Source organism: Peromyscus leucopus, unplaced genomic scaffold, assembly GCF_004664715.2.
Source record: "Peromyscus leucopus breed LL Stock unplaced genomic scaffold, UCI_PerLeu_2.1 scaffold_491, whole genome shotgun sequence".
NCBI classification, from domain to species: domain Eukaryota; kingdom Metazoa; phylum Chordata; class Mammalia; order Rodentia; family Cricetidae; genus Peromyscus; species Peromyscus leucopus.
Window position 1 is genome coordinate 1 of NW_023505389.1, and position 5,000 is coordinate 5,000.

Sequence of the window (5,000 nt, forward strand, 5' to 3'; positions counted from 1 at the left end):
GGCAGGATACAAGATCAACTCAAAAAAATCAGTAGCCCTCCTATATACAAATGATAAAAGGGCTGAGAAAGAAGTCAGAGAAATATCACCCTTTACAATAGCCACAAATAATATAAAATACCTTGGGATAACACTAACTAAACAAGTGAAGGACCTTTTTGATGAGAACTTTAAATCTATAAAGAAAGAAATTGAAGAAGATATCAGAAAATGGAAGGATCTGCTCATGGATAGGCAGGATTAACATAGTAAAAATGGCAATCTTACCAAAAGCAATCTACAGATTCAACGCAATCCTCATCAAAATCCCAACACAATTCTTCACAGACTTGGAAAGAAAAATACTCAACTTCATATGGAAAAACAAAAGACCCAGGATAGCTAAAAGAATCCTATACGATAAAGCAACCTTAGGAGGCATCACCATCCCTGACCTCAAACTCTACTATAGAGCTACAGTAATACAAAACAGCTTGGTACTGGTATAAAAACCGACATACAGACCGATGGAATCAAATTTAAGACCCTGACATTAATCCATGCACATATGAACACCTGGTTTTTGACAAAGAAGCCAAAACTGTACATTGGAAAAAAGAAAGTATCTTCAACAAATGGTGCTGGCATAACTGGATGTCAATATGTAAAAGATTACAAATAGATCCATATCTGTCACCATGCACAAAACTCAAGTCCAAGTGGATCAATGACCTCAACATAAATCCAGTTACACTAAACTTAATAGAAAAGAAAGTATGAAATACTCTTGAAAGCATTTCCTAAATAAAACACCAACAGCACAGACCCTGAGCACAACAATAAATAAATGGGACCTCTTGAAATTGAGAAGCTTTTGCAGGGTGAAAGACACGGTCAATAAGACAAAAAGACAGCCAACAGAATGGGAAAAGATCTTCACCAACCCCACATCTGACAGAGGATTGATCTCCACAGTATATAAAGAACTCAAGAAACTAGAAATCAAAATACTAAACAATCCAATTAAAAAATGGACTAAAGAGCTAAACAGAATTCACAAAACAAGAATCACAAATGGCTGAAAGACATTTAAAGAAATGCTCAACATCCTTAATCATCAGAGAAATGCAAATCAAAACGACTCTGGGTAAGGCAGGGGGGTGGACTGCTGTGGCTGGACAACCACGGCATTTCTTCATGAGCATTTGGGCTGTCACCTGTTCTAGACGTTTTTTGGCCTGCATTATCAGTTGGTCTCTGTTAGCCCTATAGGCAGGAAGTCTGGTACAAGTATTCTACGAGAGTGGGAGCCTTCCTGGGTCTAGCCTGAGCCTTTCTCAAAGAGTAGGGAGATGGAGCAGGTTGGCCCTCAGATGCTACTTTATTCTTGTGGCACTCCTCGCAGGCATGCACCACCGTGAGAAACAACTCACCTGCAGGGAAACGGAGAGCCAGCCAGCCGAGGCAGGAGTGGCAGCTGCCTGTGGCCTGCCAAGGAAGAGCCTTCCAACGAGGCCACCACTCCTTCGTACAAGAAGCCTCTGTATGGCATCTCTCACAAGATCATGGAGAAGAAGAACCCTCCCTCTGGAAACCTGCTCAGCCCTATGAGCTCATTGAAAGGCCAACTCCAGTAACAGTCCTTCTCCTCTGCGCCTGCTGAATGAGTCTCAGAAACGGGAATGTGGTGCTGGGGTCGCCAGTGATGGGGACCCCAATATCTAATTCCTGATCCAGAAGATGTTCTACATGCTCAAACACGCTCACGTCTAACATGTCCCAGCTTCACAGCAAGGTAGACCTGCTCTCCCTCGAGGTGAGCCGCATCAAGAAGCAGGTGAGCCCTTCAGAGCTGGTGGCTAAGTTCCAGCCCCCGCCGGAATACCAGCTCACTCCCGCCGAGCTGAAGCAGATCGTGGAGCAGAGCCTGTCCTGCGGCGACCTAGCCTGTTGCCTGCTCGTGCAGCTCTTCCCGGAGCTCTTCAACGATGTGGATTTCTCCCCTGGCTGCAGTACCTGCGGCTTTGCCGCTAAGCGGAAGCTGGAGTCGCTGCACCTCCAGCTTATCCGCAACTATGTGGAGGTCTACTACCCCTCTGTGAAGGACACGGCTGTGTGGCAGGCGAATGCTTGCCACAGCTGAACGACTTCTTCAGCCGCTTCTGGGCCAAGAGGAAATGGAAGACAGCCAGTCAGTCAGGCGGCCAGGTCACCAACTTCTTTGAAGCCGACAAGTGAATTGCCGGCCACTTCCTGGACATCAAGGACCCGGAAGAAGCTCTGTCTCTGGACTGCAGGAGCACCATCGCCTCAGACCATGTGGTGGACACACAGGACCTCACCGAGTTCCTAGATGAGGCCTCCTCCCCAGGTGAGTTCGCTGTGTTCCTCCTGCACGGGCTCTTCACAGAGCTGTTTGGACCACCGGAAGCTGGGAAGAGCAGTACAGCTGCTATGGCGACGGTGGCAAGCAGGAGCTGGATCCCCAGCGGCTGCAGATCATCCGCAACTACACGGAGATCTACTTTCCCGACATGCAAGAGGAGGAGGCCTGCTGCAGCAGTGTGCCCAGCGAATCAACGATGAGCTGGAGGCCTGGGGCTGGAGGGGGGCAGCGAGGGGGAGGCCCCCACGGGACGACTGCTGACTCCTCCAGCCTGCCAGATGACATCTCCGTGGTCAAGGTAGAGGATAACTTCGAGGGCGATCGGCCCGGCCGGCGCTCCAAGAAGATCTGGCTGGTGCCCATTGATTTTGACAAGCTGGAGATCCCGCAGCCTGACTTCGAGATGCCCGGCTCAGAATGCCTGCTGAGCAAGGAGCAGCTGCGGAGCATCTACGAGAGCAGTCTGTCTATTGGCAACTTCGCCTCCCGCCTGCTGGTGCACCTCTTCCCGGAGCTCTTCACCCACGAAAACCTGCGCAAGCAGTACAACTGCAGCGGTTCCTTGGGCTAGAAGCAGCTGGACCCCGCCCGCATCAGGCTTATCCGCCACTATGTGCAGCTGCTCTACCGCGGGCCAAGAACGACCGCGTGTGGACTCTGGAGTTCGTGGGCAAGCTGGATGAGCGCTGTCGGCGCAGGGACACGGAGCAGCAGCGCTTCTACCAGCAGCAGCGCAAGGTCCACACCCCGAGTGCCGCGACCTAGCAAGTTATGCAATCAACCCCGAGAGGTTCCGAGAGAAGTTTGAGGGGCCCCCACTGCCTCCTGAAAGGAGCAGCAAAGACTTTTGCAAAATCCCCTGGGTGAGCTGGTGGTCCCCTCGCCAGACTTTCCGGTGCCTTCCCCCTACCTGCTGTCAGACAAGGAGGTACGTGAGATCGTGCAGTAGAGCCTGTCCGTAGGCAACTTTGCTGCCCGGCTCCTGGTCAGGCCCTTCCCTGAACTCTTCACCGCCGAGAACCTTCGACTGCAGTACAACCACTCCGGGGCTTGCAACAAGAAGCAGCTGGACCCCACGCGGCTGAGGCTCATCCGTCATTACGTGGAAGCTGTCTACCCCGTGGAGAAGATGGAGGAGGTGTGGCACTATGAATGTATACCCAGCATCGATGAGCGCTGTCGCCGCCCCAACAGGAAAAAGTGCGACATCCTCAAGAAAGCCAAGAAAGTGGAGAAGTGAGAGGGCTGGGCCGCCCAGGGACTTGGGTCACCACCGGCTGAGCAATGGGTGGGACCGAGCATTGCTCCGGAGCTCGTGTACGGTACCCACAGACAGGCACCTTATGTCGGTGGGAGTGGTTTCCTACATTTGTACACTTAACACCTACCCAGCCACAAGAAAGAAGCCTTGAATTCGGTCTCTTATATTCAGTTTATTCTGTGATCCCCGGTGGCACAGCCGGAGTCTGGGAGTAGCCAAGCTGTGAAATCCAAGAACTGACAGGGTAGGTCCCTCCTCAGGGCTGGGGCGCCCTCCCTAACCCTCACAATTCAAAATACAAATTCAGACTAGATGTGGTAGCCCACACCTCTAGGTGGAGGCCGTTGGACCTCTGTGAGTTCAAGGCCAGTCTAGTCTCCATAATGAATTCCAGGCCAGCAGGGTTACATAATGAGACCCTGTCTCAAAAACAGCAAAATACAAATTCAGAAGCTTGTTTCTCTCCCATGTTTTACATCTTCCATTTTTATCTTTTTTTTTTTCCTTAATTAAAATGAAATCCTTTTAAAGAAAATCATTGGGCTCTTTGGGAGCCATTTTATTTAGGGGAAAAATCTTAAGATATTTGAAATGAGATACTGTAAGATTACTTAAATTGCTGGGATTTTTAAAGATGATTTTAGATTCATGCTTTTTTTTCTTTAAAAAATGCCATATTCAGGCGTTATGGGTAACTGTGGCTTCAAGCGGCACAGGACTAGTTTACGAATCCTGTGTTTGACACCTGATTTTGGAAGAGTCCAGAGGCCCCTTGGATCCAGCAGACAGGATGGATTGGAAGTACTAGAAGTGGTGTGTAGCCCCCTGATACTCTGAGTCCCCCTTCTGCCGTGGCCCCCGAAAAGTTTCCGGGGGCTCAGCCTGTCTGCTGCCTTATGGTGCTCACTGTAGACAGAACACTGGAAGAAGATATGAATGTAGATAGATGTGGAGGCCCAGTTCACACGTGAGCTGTGTCCTCCACGGCCCTGTTCCCTCTGCACACAGAGATGGGACACAATGTGTAGGGGCATCTTTGTGTGACTTATGGGTGGGCTTCTCTTGGTTCACCAAGAACTGTTTACTTTCCCATGTATTTGTACAAAGTCCTGTCCCCAGACCTCAGTGTTAGTTCCTCCCATGAGCAGCATGGCCTTGTACCTCGAAGAGCCTAAGGCTCTTCTGCGGGTGTCGGAAGGACCCAGACCACCTTAAATGGAGCTCCCTACCCCTTTCCAGGCCCACTCTGACCTCCTCAAACCTTCCAGGAAGTTCTGCCGTCCTGGCCCGGCACATCCCTGCCGTGGAGGCACACACGTCTTCTACCCTCCACCCTGGGCCAGAGCCTAAGAAGGAAAGAAGCAGTGTTTCCAA

The 5,000-nt window shown here is 50.5% G+C and overlaps 1 pseudogene; it reads left to right on the forward strand.

The window, feature by feature from the left end:
• The first annotated feature begins 1,251 nt into the window (after positions 1 to 1,251).
• On the forward strand, positions 1,252 to 3,605 carry LOC114700710 (annotated as a pseudogene).
• Positions 3,606 to 5,000: the final 1,395 nt, after the last annotated feature.